Source organism: Saccopteryx bilineata, chromosome 4 (assembly GCF_036850765.1).
Source record: "Saccopteryx bilineata isolate mSacBil1 chromosome 4, mSacBil1_pri_phased_curated, whole genome shotgun sequence".
Classification (NCBI taxonomy): Eukaryota; Metazoa; Chordata; class Mammalia; order Chiroptera; family Emballonuridae; genus Saccopteryx; species Saccopteryx bilineata.
The window spans coordinates 55,338,818-55,358,409 of NC_089493.1; the positions used below are offsets into that span (position 1 = coordinate 55,338,818).

Sequence of the window (19,592 nt, forward strand, 5' to 3'; positions counted from 1 at the left end):
GGAAGAGAGAGACAGAGAGGAAGGAGAGGGGGAGGGGTGGAGAAGCAGATGGGCACTTCTCCTGTGTGCCTTGGCTGTGAAACAAACCCGGGACTCCTGCACGCCAGGCTGATGCTCTACCACTGAGCCAACCAGCCAGGGCCTCATATTCTTATTTACCAATCTATATATCTTCTTTGATGAGGTTCGTTCAGATCTTTCGCTCGTTATTAGATTGGGTTGTTTCTTATTGTTGAGTTTTAAATGGTTTTTTTTGGTATGTTTTGGATACAAATCCTTTATCAGATATGTGTTTTGCAAATATTTTTTTTTCCAGTTTGTGGCTTATGTCTTTATTCTCTTAACAGTGTCTTCTATACTGTAGTATAGAAGTGTCTTCTAATCTATAGTACAATGTTTCTAAGTTTACCAAAGTCCAGCTTAGCAAGTATAAAATTTGTGTTATTTGATTTTGCTCACTTTTATTGTTAAAAATGGCTGTGTTGCCTTACCTGTGGTGGCGCAGTGGATAAAGCATCGACCTGGAAATGCTGAGGTCGCCGGTTCGAAACCCTGCACTTGTCTGGTCAAGGCACATATGGGAGTTGATGCTTCCAGCTCCTCCCCACCTTCTCTCTCTGTCTCTCTCTCCTCTCTCTCTCCCTCTCTGTCTCTCTCTCCTCTCTAAAATGAATAAATAAAAAAAAAAATATTAAAAAAAAAAAAAAATGGCTGTGTTATAATGGGTGAATCTGCATTGATGCATAATCACCCAGAGTTCATAATCTAACTTAGGTTTCTGTCTTTGTGTTATTATACATTCTGTGGGTTTGAAAAACATGTGTAATAACATTTATCCATTAATATATGTCATATAGAGTATTTTCACTCTTTTAAAAATCCTCTGGGCTCTGCCAGTTAATCCCTTCCTCTCACTTCAACCCAGGCATGATTTGTTTTGTTTATTTAAAAAAATTTTTAAACATTTTATTGACCTGCGGTGGCACAGTGGGTAAAACATGAACCTGGAACACTTAGGTCGCCAGTTCAAAACCCTGGGCTTGCCTGGTCAAGGCACATATGGGAGTTGATGCTTCCTGCTCCTTCCCTCTTTCTCTCTCTCACTCTCAAAAAAAAAAAAAAAAAAAAAAAAAAAATCTAAAAAACAGTGTATTGTTACAGCTTTCCAAATTTATCAAATAAAAAATATATAAAAAATATATTTTATTTATTGGTTTTACAGGGAGGAGGAGTGAGAGGTATCAACTCATAGTTGCCTCACTTTTGTTGTATGTGCCTTGACTGGGTAAGCCCAGGATTGTGAACTGGTGACCTCAGTGTTCCAGGTCCATGCTCTTTCCACAGCATGACTTTTTTTTTTTTTTTTAAAGATTTTAATTTATTCATTTCTAGAGGAGAGAGAGGGAGGGAGGAAGAGAGGGAGAGGTGGGTTAGAGGAGTAGGAAGCATCAACTCATAGTTGCTTCCTGTATGTATGTGCCCTGACCAGGCAAGCCCAGGGCCTTGAACCGGGGTCCTCAGCATTCCAGGTCGACGTTCTATCCACTGCGCCACCACAGGTCAGGCCACAGCATGACTTTTTAAAGGAAACTGAAATGAATAAAATAATTTGTGGAGGTAGTTTAGAAAAGAGATTTCCCTAACATCTTCAGATATAATTAGAAGCATTATTCAGAGTCTTGAGTTTCCCTTTCAAAAAGATTGATATTTTAAAAAGAATATTGATATTAAGTCACTAGGTGTTAACTGACAGGTGCGTAGTTCTTTGAGATTAGGAAATGTGAACTAAATGTGGTACTGGCCATACAGTTACAAGTGGTAAAAGAGATCTAAATTCAGAATTTTTGAACCATCACTAGAGTTAAGGTTCTTTGCTATTTGTATTTTATTACTGCTCAGGGTTTCTTGATTTCAGTACAGATTTCTTGGCCAGAGCTGCAGTGTTTGTTTCTTATTATGCTTGTTGAAGACTGTCCAGAAGTTTGAGCTGGCAAAGATTGAGTAGAAAGAGTACATGGGTACTGCTGTAGTTGCCTGATGATTTCCAATTCTGACTCAGAGTGGAATTATGTATTCTAAAAGCAATAAAGTGCTATCCTGATACACTGTTTCTTACATAGCCTAAGTAGTAATTGGTAGCTAGAATCCTCTTTCAGTTGGCTTTATAGCTGTCCTGTTCTGGACTCTAGGACACCCTTTGTTATTCCAGACTATCTTAACCTTAGGTGGTATTGTGACACCAGATTTTCTAGTCATCTAGGGTATGATGTAAAAATTGTTTAGTAACTCTATGTTTAGTGGATTATGTTTGCTTTTTCACCTAGTTAAAATAACAGACACAAGGAACAATCTGTTTGTGTGAAAGCCCTTGGGTTTTTCCAAAGATAGATGTTCTCCAAATCAATCAATACATAAGCTCACTTTGTCTTTAATGGGATCCATCTGGTTAATGCCTATGTTTAAGTTTCGTGGTTTATGGAATTATAAAGCTAAAAGAAAATATGGAGATGGTCTAGTTAGAGTCTTTCATTTGATAGCTGAGACTACTTAAATTTAGAGGCTGACTTGATTAAGATTGTACGACTAATGAGTCAAATTGAAACCCACGTCTCCTGAATCCCAGTTCAGCCCTATTTTTAATTAATTAATTAATTAATTAATTAAGACAATTAAATTTAACAGGGTGACATTGGTCAATTAGAGTACATAAATTTAGAGAAAACATCTCCACATCATTTAGACATTGGTTATGCTGTATACATACATATCACCCAAAGTCAAGTAATCTTCTGTCACCCTATATTTTGTTTCTCTTTAAGCCCCTCCCCTTCCCCATATTTCTTATATAATACACTAATTGGTTAATTTTAGTTAATGAAGAAATTATAATTTTATAAGAAGTAAATTTTCCAGGAAATTTAAGTGTGTTAAACTACCAGTCTTAGAATTCAAATATTTGGTTGAATTTTCTAATTGATTTCTAAAGTGTCGAGTGAGTTGTGTTTTTCTTTAAGTACCAGGTGTCAGTGGATCTTTTGTTAAGAGCATATTTTTATTTTATTTATTTATTTATTTATTTATTTATATGTGAGAGAGAGAGAGAGAGAAACATTGACTTCTTGTTCCACTTATTTATGCATTCATTGGTCGATTCTTGTATGTGCCCTAACAAGGGATAGAACCTGCAACCTTGGAATATTGGGATGACACTCTAACCGACTGAGCTATCCTACCTGGCCAGGACTAGTTAAAAGCAGATTTATTTTTCATATTCTAGATAGAAATCCACCAATTTAAAAATAATGAAGATATTCCAGCCTATATTTAGCAAGTACACATGTGGCTGCATTAAAATGAATCATGCCTGACCTGTGGTGGCGCAGTGGGATAAAGCCTCGACTTGGAACACTGAGGTTGCCGGTTCGAAACCTTGGGCTTGCCTGGTCAAGGCACATATGGGAGTTGATGCTTCCTGCTCCTTCCCCTTCTCTCTCTCTCTCTCTCTCTCTCTCTCTCTCACTCCTCTCTCTCTAAAAAAAAATCAATAAATAAAATGTTTAAAAAAAAAAAAATGAATCATAATGGGGGTTTTTTGCACAGTGGAGATAATCTGTTAATATTTAATATCATAAAGCAACAATGGATTCTGCTTCTTGGGGTGGTGTATTTATAAAACTAGAATGGAGTGTTATGTATAAACTAAAGTGCAGATTAATGTGCATCTGGTGAATTCAGGGCTTGAAGGATGCACATCTGTTGAGAAAACAAATCATAAAACTATTCAGATCTTCAGCATCTTTAAATATGTGCGCTTTGATTCTCTTTAACTGTTTTTGAAACAGTCTTAATAGATTTAGAAAAGGTCATTTGCTCTATCTAAGGAAGCAACTGTGAAGCCATTTATGATGCTATTAATAATTTTATTATTATTCACAGCATTTTGATACATTTGTATCTTTCTTTCCAATTTATTTATTGGGGCAGAAAGGAGTTAAATGACCCACCATAAAAAAATTAGTTTGTTGCAAAATTGTATTTTAAAAGAGGAGTATAGTTTCCTGAATTGGATAGATTAGAAATATTTTAAAAATTAATTTACTAATTTTAATGAGAGAATAAGGGAGAGAGAAAACATAGATTTGTTGTTTCACATATTTATGCATTTATTGGTTGATTCTTGTATGTGCCCTGTCTGAGGATCAAACCCACAACACTTGGTGTATCAGAATAATGTTCCAACCAACTAAACTACCCAGTCAGGACCTTAGATTAGAAATATTTTAAAGCTCTGAATTCTGTTTTTTGTTTGTTTGTTTGTTTTACAGGGACAGACAGAGAGAGAGAGAGAGAGTCAGAGAGAGGGATAGATAGGGACAGAGACAGGAATGGAGAGAGATGAGAAGCATCAGTCATCAGTTTTTCGTTGCGACACCTTAGTTGTTCATTGATTGCTTTCTCATATGTGCCTTGACCGCGGGCCTTCAGCAGACTAAGTAACCCCTTGCTTGAGCCAGTGACCTTGGGTCCAAGCTGGTTGCTCAAGCCAGATGAGCCCACGCTCAAGCTGGCAACCTTGGGGTCTCGAACCTGGGTCCTCTGCATCCCAGTCCGACGCTCTATCCACTGCGCCACCGCCTGGTCAGGCTGAATTCTGTTTTGAATTCACAATCAATGAAAATATAACCACAGAGCTCCTATTATATATTCATCACCATACTCGTGCTCTAGGAATATAAAAATTGAAGATATGACCACATACCAAATTGGAGAAACAAGACTTAAAATGAAAGGTACAGAGAATATAGTTTGTTATGTAACTAAGTGCAAACTTGGTGATATAAGCTGGGAACACTATAGGAGTTTAGAGGGGAGAAAATTCAGTGAGTGTTCATAATTCTTCTGGGAAGGAGATTGAAGGTAAAGTGATTGATCTCAATTCTGGCTGCTTATCAAAATCAAATGGGGAAACTTTTCCCAGGATCAGTTGAATTAGAATCTGATGGGTGGTGCATTTATAGTTTGTACAGGCAGTGTTGAGAACAACAGCCTTAAAATGATGGATATAGCCCTGGCCTGGTAGCTCTGTTGGTTAGAGCATTCTCCCAATGTGCTGAGGTTGTGGGTTTGATCCCGGGTCAGAGCACATACAATAGTGAATGCATGAATAAGTAGAACAACAAATTGATGTTTCTCTCTCTCTCTTCTTCTCTCCCTCCTTCCCTTTTCCTTTCTCCCTCCTCCCCCTTCCTCTCTCCCTACCTCCCCCTTCCTCCCTCTCTCCATGCCCCCCTTCCGCTCTGCCTCCTTCCCCCTTCCTTTCTCCCTAAAATCAGTTTTTAATGAAAGAATGGGTATGATTTGGGTAGACGAGAAAGTGTTTAGGGGCAACATGGTTAAACAGGGAGAGAATTGAGCACAGCTTGTGAAAAGACTAATACATCAAAGCAGTGTGTGCTGGTTAGTGAAGTGGGAGAATAGGGTCATTTTGGAGCAATACTTCTCCAAGTGTGGTTCCTCAACCGGCATCACCTGGAAACATATTCTTTTTTAATTTTTAATAATTATTTTTATTTATTTAGAAAATTAAATTTAACAGGGTTACGTTGATCAACTAGAGTATATAGATTTTGGGTAAACCTCTCCACATCATTTGAACAGTTGATTATGTTTTATACCCATCACCCAAAGTCAAATCATCCTCCATCACCTTATATTTCTCCCTCTTTATACCCTTCCCTCAACCCCCTTCCCCTCTCCTATATGCCTCTCCCCCTCTCCCCTCTCCTACATACCCCTCCCCGTTGTAACCACTGCACAAAAATATGGATCGCTTCACGAATTTGCATGTCATCCTTGTGCAGGGGCCATGTTCTCTGTATCGTTTCAATTTTAGTGTATGTGCTGCCAAAGCGAACACAGAAATGTATTATTAATGTAGATTTTGAGGCTGTGCTTCAGACTTAGGGAATTGGAAACTCTAGAGGTGGGATACAACAATCTTTTAACAGGCATTCCAGGTGATTCCAATGTACACTAAAGTCTTTTTGTTTGTTTGTTTTTTCTTTTTACAGAGACAGAGTCAGAAAGAGGGATAGATAGGGACAGACAGACAGGAACGGAGAGAGATGAGAAGCATCAATCATTAGTTTTTCATTGTGGCACTTAGTTGTTCATTGATTGCTTTCTCATATGTGCCTTGACCATGGGCCTTCAGCAGACCAAGTAACCCCTTGCTCAAGCCAGTGACCTTGGGTCCAAGCTGGTGAGCTTTGCTCAAACCAGATGAGCCCGCGCTCAAGCTGGCAACCTCGGGGTCTCGAACCTGGGTCCTCCGCATCCTAGTCCGACGCTCCATCCACTGTGCCACCGCCTGGTCAGGCCACTAAAGTTTGAGAATAGCTCTTACTAGAGGATATTGAAAGTCCAGCAAAGGAAATTAGATTTGATGTTACAGTAAGTAAGTAGGGACCCATTGAAGGTTTTTAAGCTGGGGAGTAACAGAAGTATTTGTAATATGTGAAAGGTAAATCTGATTGCGATGTGCAGAATCCTTTGGACCACTAAAAGATAGAAATGAAGGAAACCAGTTGAAGAGGTACAGACATGACCTAGTAGCAGTAAGGGCCTATTCTAAGGAATTATGGCAGTGTATTGAGTATTTATGTAATGGGCAGTAGGCTCAATTCTTTATTTCATTCTCTTAGCAAGCCACTGAGGTGGGGCTATTATTCCCATTTTACAGATCAGATAATGATGTAGAAAAAGGAAGATTACCTCCAAAGTTCATATGCCTCTTTAAGTGGTAGGCATAGGATGTCAAGTCAAGTAGCTTCAACTCGAAAACTTCTTTGAAGAAACAGCTAATGATATCTGGAGACCAACAGATAAAGGAGAAGACTGACTCAGATAACTTTTTTATGTTTTTGTATTTTGTATTTTTCCGAAATTAGAAATGGGGAGGCAAACAGACTCCCGCATGCTCCCGACTGGGATCCACCTAGCATGCCCACCAAGAGGCATTGCTCTGCCCATCTGGGTCATTGCTCCTTTGGGCTAGAGCCATTCTAGTGCCGGAGGCGAAGGCCATGGAGCCATTCTCAGTGCCTGGGCCAACCTTGCTCCAATGGAGCCTTGGCTGTGGGAGGGGAAGAGAGAGACAGAGAGGAAGGAGCAGGGGAGGGGTGGAGAAGCAGATGGGCGCTTCCCCTGTGTGCCCTGACCGGGAGTTGAACCCAGGACTTCCACACGCCGGGCCAACACTCTACCGCTGAGCCAGCCAGCCAAGGCTCAGAGAACTTTTAATTCTAGGTGACATAGGTAGAGGAAGTCACTGTTAGAAAGGAAATAGTGCTTACAGTGAGTAACTGGGCAATTCACTTAGTCCATTTGAAACTTTCTTATAAAATGATTGTGTGAAATAGCCAAAGGAAATTTTTGTATTGTGTTTTTTAAATGTAAAGCCCTGTGATACCATGTTTAAGAAGTGATTTGTGATAGTTGTTTCTGTATTTTTTTCTTTCGATCACAGTGACTAAATTAGAAGAATCACCTCATCCAGCTTTTAAAAAATTATCTTTTAGATTTTAGAATAAATAAGTCCATGAATAAATTGTGCCTGAGAAGCTTTCCATAATATCAGTCTTTGCTGGTATTATAGGAAATGTCTTAATTTTTTTTTAAAAAGTTTTTTAAAATTTATTATTTTTTTTACAGAGACAGAGAGAGAACTAGAGAGAGGGATAGATAGGGACAGACAAGAACGGAGAGAGATGAGAAGCATCAATCATCAGTTTTTTGTTGTGACACCTTAGTTGTTCATTGATTGCTTTCTCATATGTTCTTTGACTGGGAGACCCCAGCCAAGCCAGTGATTCCTTGCTCTAGCCAGCGACCTTGGGCTTCAGGCCAGTGACCTTTGGGCTCAAGCCAGTGACCATGGGGTTATGTCCATGATCCCATGTTCACACCAGTAACCTCATACTCAAGCTGGTGAGTCCTTGCTCAAGCTGGATAAACCGGCACTCAGGCTGGTGACCTTGGGATTTCTAACCTGGTTGGTTCCTCAGCGTCCGTGGTTGACGCTCTGTCTACTGTACCACTGCGTGGTCAGGCAGCATAATTTTTTTCTAAGTCCGTTTATATAACATGTATCAGTACTTTATTTTTATGGCTGAATAACATTCTGTTGTACGGCTGTACCTACCACGTTTGTTGATTTATTCATTAGTTGATGGATGTTTAGGGTTAGTTCCACCTTATGGTTATTGTGAATAGTGCTTCTGTGAATGCTGATGTACAAATTTTTGTTTGAATGCCTGTTTTCAAGCCTTTTGGGGTATGTACCTAGGAGTGGAATTGCTTGGTCATATGGTAGTTCTGTTTGAGGAACTGCCAACTCTTTTCTACAGAGGCTGCAACATTTTACATTTTACATTCTCAGCAGCAGTGTTCAGTGGTTCTAATTTATGTCCTCACTAATATTTGTTATTTTGTGCTTTTAATTTTTTTTTAATTATAGTCATCCTAGTGGGTGTATTTGGTATCTTCTGATTTTTTTTTCTTTTTAAAAATACTATACTAAGAAGTATAGTATTTTCTTTTTTCTTTTTAAGATTTTTTATTTATTCATTATAGGGAGGGGGGAGAGAGAGAGAGAGAGAGAGAGAGAGAAGGGGGAGGAGCTGGAAGCATCAACTCCCATATGTGCCTTGACCAGGCAAGCCCAGGGTTTTGAACCGGCAACCTCAGCATTTCCAGGTTGACGCTTTATCCACTGCGCCACCACAGGTCAGACAGTGTCTTCTGATTTTGTCTTGCATTTCCATAATGAGTAAATGTTGTGGAGCCTCTTGGGCTTTTTGGTCAGTTGATATATATATATATTTTTTTCATTTCTCTGAAGCTGGAAACAGGGAGAGACAGTCAGACAGACTCCCGCATGCGCCCGACCGGGATCCACCCGGCACACCCACCAGGGGCGATGCTCCGCCCACCAGGGGGCGATGCTCTGCCCATCCTGGGCGTCGCCATGCTGCGACCAGAGCCACTCTAGCGCCTGAGGCAGAGGCCACAGAGCCATCCCCAGCGCCTGGGCCATCCTAGCTCCAATGGAGCCCTGGCTGTGGGAGGGGAAGAGAGAGACAGAGAGGAAAGCTCAGCGGAGGGGTGGAGAAGCAAATGGGCGCTTCTCCTATGTGCCCTGGCCGGGAATCGAACCCGGGTCCTCTGCACGCTAGGCCGACGCTCTACCGCTGAGCCAACCGGCCAGGGAGTTGTTATCTTTTTTGATGAAATGTTTATTCAAGTCATTTGCCAATTTTTAGGTAGACGTTTTTCACTTTATATGTTTATAATTAGTCCAACTACACATTTTAAGTAGATATTCATTAAATGTAGCTCTCTACCTCAAGCTGCTACATTTCCTAAGTGATTACTGCACACATTCACACAATGGTTCTTTCTCTTTCTATACAATTGTGGCAAAATATAAATAACATAAAATTCACCCTTTTAATATTCTAAGTGTATATTTCTGTGACATTATGTACATTCACATTGTGCAACTGTCACAACTATCTCCAGACTTTTTCATTTTTTCCTGCTGAAATGCTATTGAATATTGATATACAAACATCTATCCTTGCTTTTGATTGTTTTGGCTGTACATATACCCAGAAGTAGAATTGCTGGATTATATGGTAATTCTATGTTTAACTCTTTCGATGAATCAACCATACTGTTTTCTATCTGCTACATCAGGGGTTGGGAACTTTTTTGGCTGAGAGAGCCATGAACACCACATATTTTAAAATGTAATTCTGTGACAGCCATACAACGACCCTTGTACATTAGGCATTATCCAATAAAAATTTGGTGTTGTCCCGGAAGACAGCTGTGATTGGCTTCAGCCACCTGCAACTCTGAACATGAGCTGTAGGAAATGAATTGATTGTAATACATGAGAATGTTTTATATTTTTAACATTATTATTTTTTTATTAATTATTTGTCTGCGAGCCAGATGCAGCCATCAGAAGAGCCACATCTGGCTCACAAGCCATAGGTTCCCGACCCCTGTGCTATATCATTTAGCATCCCCATCAGCAGTGCACAAGGATTCCAGATTTCTCCACAACCTCACCAACACTTGTTTTTTATTTTCTGATTATATTCATGCTAGTAGATGTAAAATGATATCTCATTGTTTTGATTTGCATTTCCTGAGTCACTAGTGGTATTGAGAATCTGTGTGTTTATTTGCCATGTGTATATCTTCTAAGAGTTTTATAATTTTAGCATTTATATTTAGGTCTTTGATCCATTTTGAATTATAGTATAAAGTTAATGTCCAAACTCATTTTTTTGCAAGTGGGTATCCAGTTGTGCCATTACCATTGTTGAAGAGATTATTCTTTCCCCATTGAAAGGTCTTGGCGTTCTTGTTGAAAATCAGTTGGTCGTAGATGTATGGGTTTATTTCTGGACTCTTAGTTTTGTTCCATTTACATATATGCTTATCTTTATGCCAATATCACACTGTTTTGATTACTATAGATTTATGGTAATTTTGAAATCATGAAGTGTCTCCACCAATTTTGTTTTCAAGATTTTCAAGATTGTATTTTGGCTATCTTTTCCCTTGCAATTGCATATGAATTTTTAAAAAATATTTATTGGCTGCCTTATGTCTTGCATTACGCATTTACAATTAATCTAATTCCACTACCAAATAACACTATACTGCTTCACGGTTTTTGCAGGTACCTTATTATAGAATTTCCAAGTCCTTTCTCCTGTTTTTTATAACATTTTTGTGATTCATGTCACTTATCCATAAGCCATAAGCACCTAAAACCCTGCTTGGCAAACTGCGGCTCGCAAGGCACATGCAGCTCTTTGGCCGCTTGAGTGTGGCTCTTCCACAAAATACCACGTTCAGGCGCTACCTCGATAAGGAATGTACCTATCTATATAGTTTAAGTTTAAAAAATTTGGCTCTCAAAAGAAATTTCGTTGTATTGTTGATATTTGGCTCTGTTGTCTAATGAGTTTGCTGACAGACAGGAAGGGAGAGAGATGAGAAGCATCAACTCCCTGCTGGAGCTCCTTAGTTGTTCATTGACTGCTTTCTCATATGTGCCATGATTGACAGGGGTTGGGGGAGGTTATAGCAGAGTGAGTGACCCCTTGCTCAAGCCAGCAAACCTGGGCTCAAGTCAGCGACCTTGGGCTTCAAGCCGGCAACCTTTGGGCTCATGACAGCGACCATAGGGTCTTGTCTATGATCCCACGCTCAAGCCAGTGACCCTGCGCTCAAGCCGATGACCCCATGCTCAAGCTGGCGACCTTGGGGTTTGTTTTGTGTGTGTGTGTGTGTGTCAGAGACAGAGTCAGAGAGAGGAACAGATAGGGACAGACAGACAGGAAGGGAGAGAGATGAGAAACATCAATTCTTTGTTGCAGTTCCTTAGTTGTTCATTGATTGCTTTCTCATATGTTCCTTGACTGGGGGGCTACAGCAGACCGAGTGACCCCTTGCTTGAGCCAGCGACCTAGGGCTCAAGCTGTTGAGCCTTGCTCAAACCAGATGAGCCTGCGCTCAAGCTGGCGATCTCAGGGTCTCAAACCTGGGTCCTCTATATCCCAGTCCGACGCTCTATCCACTGTGCCACTGCCTGGTCAGGAGACCTTGGGGTTTTGATTCTGGGTTCTCTGTTTCCCAATCCGATGCTTTATCTACTGTGCAACTGCCTGGTCAGGTAGAATTGTTTTCTTAACTTTGTTTTCAGATTGTTCATTGCTAATGTATAGGAATACAACTGATTTTGGTGCTGAATTTTTTTTTTTTTTTTTTTTTTTTTTGGTGGGCCATCATCTTTAATCCTAGCTTGCACCCGGCGGGCAAGTAAAAACACACACACTGGGCTCCAAAACCCACTCACATTCAGTGCTCCCAAAGCTACTGACTTATCTGAGTTTCCTAGAATCAAAGGTTTCTAGCTCACCAGACTTATTCACCTCTGTTCCCCATCTCCTTCCTTCTCCTTGTACAAACTCTGCACAAACTGGCTTCTCACTCAACACTCCACCATCTTGGCTGCTTCTCCTGGCCTCCTTCATGTGGCCTTTCTCTGCTCTCCTCTCTAATGCTAATCTCAGGAACCAAGAGAGCTTGGTGCTGAATTTATTAGTTCTAATAATTTTTGTATATTCTTTTGGTTTTCCATATATAGGATCATGTCATCTGTGAATAGGTAATTTTACTCTCTCCAATTTGGATGGCTTTTATTTTTTATTTTTACCTAATTTCTCTGGCTAAAACTTCTAGTACAGTATTGAATTGAAGTGGCATATGAAAACACCTATTTTGTTTGATCTCAGCAGGGGGAAAGTGTTTAGTCTTTCACTATTGAGTATTTGAACTATGAGTTTTTCATAAAATCCCTTTTCATGTTGAAGAAGTTTTATACTATTCCTAGTTTGAATGTTTTTATCATGATAGTGTTAGATTTTGTCAAATGCTTTCTTTGTGTTAAAAATGATCATACTATTTTTCTCTTCATTCTGTGTATTTTCTTTCTTTTTTAAAATTTTTTTATTTTTTCACTTATTATTTACATAGATTCTAGTGTCTCCCTGAATGCATCCCCCCTCCCCCGTATTACCCTCAACATCTCCCTTATCCCCCTCCCATCAGCTCCCTCCCCCCTTCCCTTCAGGTTTATCCCATCCTATCATCCCCTTTCCCTCAGTTCTCTTTTCCTCTGGTCCCTTTGATCTCTCCTCTGTCTCAATTCCGTTCCTCAGTTCACACTGTTCATTGGATTCCTCAAATGAGTGAGGTCATATGATATTTTTCTTTCTCTGCCTGGATTATTTCACTTAACATAATAGTTTCCAGGTCCATTCATGTTGTTGCAAAAGGTATGATTTTCTTCTTTTTCATGGCCCCATAGTATTCCATTGTATATATGTACCACAGCTTTTTAATCCACTTGTCCACTGACGGACACTTGGGCTGTTTTCAGATCTTTGCTATTGTGAACAATGCTGCCATAAACATAGGGGTGCATTTTTTTTTTGAGTCAGTGATATGGTGTTCTTGGGATATATTCCTAAAAGTGGGATGGCTGGGTCAAAAGGCAGTTCCATTTTTAGTTTTTTGAGGAATCTTCATACTGTTTTCCACAGTGGCTGCACCAGTCTGCATTCCCAGCAGCAGTGCAGGAGGGTTCCCCTTTCTCCACGTCCTCGCCAGCACCATTCATGTGTTGTTTTGTTAATGAGAGCCATTCTGACTGGTGTGAGGTGATATCTCATTGTGTTTTTGTTTTTTTTTCATTTTTCCGAAGCTGGAAACGGGGAGGCAGTCAGACAGACGCCCGCATGCGCCCGACCGGGATCCACCCGGCGTGCCCACCAGGGGGTGATGCTCTGCCCATCTGGGGCATCGCTCTGCCGCAGTCAGAGCCATTCTAGCACCTGAGGCAGAGGCCACAGAGCCATCCTCAGTGCCCAGGCCATCTTTGCTCCAATGGAGCCTCGGCTGTGGGAGGAGAAGAGAGAGACAGAGAGGAAGGAGAGGGGGGAGGGGTGGAGAAGCAGATGGGCGCTTCTCCTGTGTGCCCTGGCCGGGAATCGAACCCGGGAATCCTGCACACCAGGCTGACGCTCTACCACTGAGCCAAGCAGCCAGGGCCTCATTGTGGTTTTAATTTGCATTTCTCTAATGATTAGTGATGTTGAACATTTTTTGAAATGTCTTCTTTGGAGAAGTGTCTACTTCCTGGTATTCAGTTTTACAAGTTCTTTATAAATTTTGGTTATTAACCCCTTATTAGACGTACTGTCGATTATGTTCTCCCATTATGTGGTTTGTCTTTTTATTTTGTTCATATTGTCTTTAGGTGTAAAAAAGCTTTTTAGTTTGATATAGTCCCATTTTTTATCCTGTCTTTTATTTCACTTGCCTGTGGAAATATATCAGCAAATATATTACTGTGAGAGATGTTGGAGAGCTTACTGCCCATGTTTTCTTCTAAGATGCATATGGTTTCACAACTTATATTTAAGTCTTCTATTCATTTTGAGTTTATTTTTGTGAATGGTGTAAGTTGGTGTTCTAGTTTCATTTTTTTACAGGTAGCTGTCCAAGTTTCCCAACACCATTTGTTAGAGACTGTCTTTACTCCATTGTATGCTCTTTCCTCCTTGTAAAATATCAGTTGTTGATAAAAGCGTGGGTTTATTTCTGGGTTCTCAGTTCTGTTCCATTGATCTATATGCCTGTTCTTATGCCAGTACCATGCTGTTTTGAGTACAATGACCTTATAATATAACTTGATATCCGGAAGTGTGATACCTCCCGCTTTATTCTTTCTTTTCTTTTTTTTTTTTAAAATTATTTTTATTTATTTATTCATTTTAGAGGAGAGAGAGAGAGAGAGAGAGAAAGAGAGAGAGAAAGGGGAGGAGCCGGAAGCTTCAACTCCCATATGTGCCTTGACTGGGCAAGTCCAGGGTTTTGAACCGGCAACCTCAGCATTCCAGGTCGACGCTTTATCCACTGCGCCACCCCAGGTCAGGCTATTCTTTCTTTTCAAGATTGCTGAGGCTATTCGTGTTCTCTTTTGGTTCCATATAAATTTTTGAAATATGTGTTCTATATCTTTGAAGTAAGTCATTGGTATTTTAATCGATATTGCATTGAATTTAGAAATTGCTTTGGGTAATATAGACATTTTAATGATGTTTATTCTTCCTAACCATGAGCATGGTATATGCCTCCACTTGTTCGTTTCTTCCCTGATTTCTTTTATCAATGTTTTATATTTTTCCGAGTACAAGTCTTTAATCTCCCTGGTTAAATTTATTCCTAGATACTTTATTTTTTGGTTGCAATGGTAAAGGGGATTGATTCCTTGATTTCTCTTTCTGACAGTTCATTGTTAGTGTATAAAAATGCCTTTGATTTCTGAGTATTAATTTTATATCCTGTCACCTTGCCGAATTCATTTATCAGGTCCAGTAGTTTTTTGTTTTTTTTTAATGTTTCCTTTATTTATTTACAGAGACAGACAGAGAGTCAGAGAGGGATAGACAGGGACAGACAGACAGGAATGGAGAGATGAGAAACATCAATCAATTTTTTCATTGCGACACCTTAGTTCATCGATTGCTTTCTCATATGTGCCTTTACTGCGGGCCTTCAGCAGACTGAGTAACCCCTTGCTTGAGCCAGCGACCTTGGGTCCAAGTTGGTGAGCTTTTTGCTCAAACCAGTGAGCCTGTGCTCAAGCTGGTGACCTCGGGGTCTCGAGCCTGGGTCCTTGGCATCCCAGTCCGATGCTCTATCCACTGAGCCAGTGCCTGGTCAGGCGGTCCAGTAGTTTTTTGACTGAGACTTTAGGCTTTTCTATATACAATATTATATCATCTGCAAATAATGATAGTTTTACTTCTTCTTTTCCTATTTGGATGCCTTTTATTTCTTTTTCTTGTCTGAGTGCTGTGGCTAGGACTTCCAGAACTATGTTGAATAAGAGTGGTGAAAGGGGCACCCCTGCCTTATTCCTGATCTTAAGGGTATTGCTTTTAATTTTTGCCCATTGAGTATTATATTGGCTGTGGGTTTGTCATAGATGGCTTTTATCATGTTGAGGTATGTTCTCTGTATTCCCACTTTGCTGAGAGTTTTGATCATGAATGGGTGCTGGATTTTATCAAATGCTTTTTCTGCATCTATTGAAATTATCATGTGGTTTTTCTCCTTCCTTTTGTTTATGTGATGAATCACATTGATTAATTTGCAAATATTGTACCAGCCTTGCCTCCCCAGAATAAATCCCACTTGATCATGATGTATGATTTTTTTCATGTATTGCTAGATCCAGTTTGCTAATATTTTGTTGAGGATTTTAGCATCTAAATTCATCAGGGATATTGGCCTATAATTTTCTTTCTTTGTGTTGTCTTTGCCTGTCTTTGTAATCAGAATTATGTGCGCCTCATAAAAGGAGCTTGGCAGTCTCCCTTCCTCTTGAATATTTTGGAATAGCTTGAGAAGTATAGGAGTTAGTTCTTTGAATATTTGGTAGAATTCACTTGTGACTCCATCTGGCCCAGGGCTTTTGTTTGTTGGGAATTTTTTGATAACTGTTTCGATCTCATTTGGTGTAATTGGTCTGTTTAGGTTTTCTGATTCTTCCTGATAGATTTTTGGAAGTTTATGTTTCAAGGAATTTGTCCATTTCACCTAGGATTAATTTTTTGGCATACAGTTCTTTGTGGTATTTTCTTACAATATTTTGTATTTCTGTTGTGTCAGTTGTTATTTCTCCACTCTCGTTTCTAATTTTATTTATTTGAGTCCTCTCTCTTTTTTTCTTGGTGAGTCTGGTTAAAGATTCATCGATCTTGTTTACATTTTCAAAGAACCATCTCCTGGTTTCATTGATCCTCTGTATTGTTTCTTTAGCCTCTATGTCATTTATTTCCGCTCTGATCTTTATTATTTCCTTCCTTCTGCTACCTCTGGGCTTTACTTGCTGTTCTTTTTCTAGCTCTTTTAGATGCAGGGTTAGGTTGTTTATTTGAGCTTCTTCTAGCTTCTTAAGGTATGCCTGTGTGCTATGAACTACCCTCTCTGTACTGCTTTTGCTGTGTCCATAAATTTTGAGTTATTGTATGCTCATTATCATTCGTTTCTAGGAATTTTTTTATTCCTTCTTTGATCTCATTGTTAACCCATTTATTATTTAATAACATGCTATTTAGTTTCCATGTGTTTGTGTATTTTTCAGTTTTTCTGTTGTAGTTAATTTCCAGTTTCATGCCATTGTGATCAGAGAAGATGCTTGATATGATTTCAATCTTCTTAAATTTGTTGAGACCACATTTGTGCCCTAACATGTGATCTATCCTAGAGAATATATACCATGAGCACTTGAAACGAATGTATAACTGCTACTTTACAGTGAAAGGTTCTAAAGATATCTATTAAATCGAGTTGATCTAGTGTGTCCTTTAAGTCTACTGTTTCTTTGTTAATTTCCTTTCCTGAGGATCTATCTAGTGATGCTAGTGGGGTATTTAAATTCTCTACTATTATAGTATTGCTGTTGATCTCACCCTTTATATGCATCAAAGTCTGCTTTATGTATTTAGGTGCTCCTATATTAGGTGCGTAGATATTTATAATGGTTATATTTTCCTGTTGGATTGCTCCCTTAATCATTATGTAGTGACCTTCTTTATCTCTTACTAAAGCCTTTGTTTTAAAGTCCATTTTGTCTGATATAACTATTGCTACCTCAGCTTTTTATTCATTTGCATTTGCATGAAATATTTTTTCCATCCTTTTACCTTCAGTCTATGTATCTTTTGTTTTGAGGTGTGTGTCTTGTAGACAGCATATGTATACGTTCTGTTTTTTTATCCACACAGCTACCCTATGTCTTTTGATTGGATCATTTAATCCATTAACATTTAAGGTTATTGTTGATATGTAGTTGTTTATTGCCATTTTATTCATTAAAGCTATCTTCCTCTTTTAATATATTCTTTTCCTCCTTTGTTCTGTTTACAACAGGCCCCTTAACATTTCTTGCAGCACTGGTTTGGTTGTAATTAATTCCTTGAGGGTTTTTTTTTTTTATCTGAGAAGCTTTTTATTTCTCCTTCCATTTTTTTTTTAAATATTTATTTATTTATTTACAGAGACAGAGAGTAAGTCAGAAAGAAGGATAGACAGGGACAGACAGACAGGAACAGAGAGAGATGAGAAGCATCAATTATCAGTTTTTCATTGCTCATTGCAACACCTTAGTTGTTCATTGATTGCTCTCCCACATGTGCCTTGACCGCGGCCCTTCAGCAGACCGAGCAACCCCTTGGAGGAGCCAGCGACCTTGGGTTCAAGCTGGTGGGGCCCCCCTCAAAGGAGATGAGCCCGCACTCAAGCTGGCGACCTTTGGGTCTCAAACCTGGGTCCTCTGCATCCCAGTCCAACGCTCCATCCATTGTGCCACCGCCTGGTCAGGCTCTCCTTCAATTTTAAACTGTAGCCTTGCTGGATAAAGTAGTCTTGATTGTAATCTCTTGTTCTGCATTACTTTGAATATTTCTTGCCATTGCCATCTGGCCTCAGGTGTTTTTGTGGAGAAGTTGGATGTCATACTTATGGGGGCTCCTTTGTAGGTGATAGCCTTTTTTTCTCTAGCAGCTTTTAATGTTTTCTCTTTTATCTCTTAGCTTTGGTATTTTAATTATGATGATTCTTGGTGTGGATTTCTTTGGGTTTCTCTTTAATTGAATTCTCTGTGCCTTTTTTTTTTTTTTTTTAATTCTCTGTGCTTTTTGAATTTGTGTCTCACGCATCAGTTTAGGGAAGTTTTCAGCTATGATTTGATTGAACAAGGTCTCTATCCTTGTTCTTTCTCTTCTTTAGGGACCCCTATAATGTGGATGTTATTTCTCTTTAGGTTGTCACAGGGCTATCTTAATTTTTTCAGTTTCTTTTCTTTTTGCTGCTCTGCTTCCGTGTTTTCGTTTATCTTGTCTTCTAAATCACTGATTCGATCCTCTGCTTCATCCAGCCTGCTTGTAATTGCTTCTAATGTAGTCTTCATTTCTAATATTATAATTGTCATTTTTGACTGGTTCTTCTTTATTATTGCAATGTCCTTTTTGATGCTTGTTATCTCTTTATGTTCTCACTGTGTCGATCCACTGTTGTTCTAAGATCTTTCAGCATTCTAATCATTATTTTAAACTCTGCATTTGGTAATTTGCTTATTTCCATCTCACTTAGTTCATTTTCTGGGGGTTTCTCTTGTTAATTCATTTGGATTGCACTTCTCTGTCTTCCCATTTTGTCTGTGTTGCCCTGGACTTTCCTGGCCATGGCCTGGCTCAGATCATTGGGGGTCACTGCCTATGACTGGTTCTTATCCACCTTTTGGGTGCTACAGGTTATCCAGATCTTTTGGCTTTCTGTGCTGGGTCCAGGTGCCGTTGTAAATATCAGCTACACTCCTAGGCTTGCTTTTATCTACTCTTGGCCTAGGAGAAGTTCCTTTAAAAGTTTAAGTTCCCCTAAAATCTGCTTTCTGTTGCCTCTTATTGCTGGCTACTTGTTGGGCTTAGTACTGTAATTTAGTGATTAGGCATGGTAGCACTCAGTAGGGTGTAATCTCAAGGGTTCAGTGGGTGTGGCCCCAGTGCTCCCTTGTGTGGTATGTCTACCAGGCCACCGCCACTGTTGCTGCCTGGGACTTTTAGGCGCAGGTGTTGCTGGCGTCTGCCCACTTCCGCGACTGTTGCTGCCCTGGTTCGACTTGCGCTGCCCTTTTGGACTGCTTCCATGGCCACTTCAGCCTCTGCTGCCCCCGAGAGCCAGTGTGCGCTGTGGGCTTGAGCGTCTGCTTCTGGCCTCATCCCCACGGTTAGGGCCGCAGCCTGCTTGGACCACTTCCTGGGCTGCCTCCTCCCCGGAGGTCTGTCAGTGGGCTCAGACTTTAGTAGCCACAGTGGAGGGGCTGCTTGGATTACCAGAGAGGGCGCACCCCACCCCAGGCAGGTTTGCGCGCAGGC

At 39.9% G+C, this 19,592-nt stretch overlaps 1 protein-coding gene and 1 pseudogene across 6 annotated transcripts in view; one reads left to right on the forward strand and one right to left on the reverse strand.

Annotated features, from left to right (window-relative positions):
- CSNK1G1 (casein kinase 1 gamma 1) overlaps positions 1-19,592 on the forward strand; it is a 226,036-nt gene that overhangs the window by 11,313 nt on the left and 195,131 nt on the right. The gene's annotated exons all lie outside the window — the stretch shown is intronic.
- LOC136336963 (U6 spliceosomal RNA) lies at positions 5,817-5,917 on the reverse strand (annotated as a pseudogene).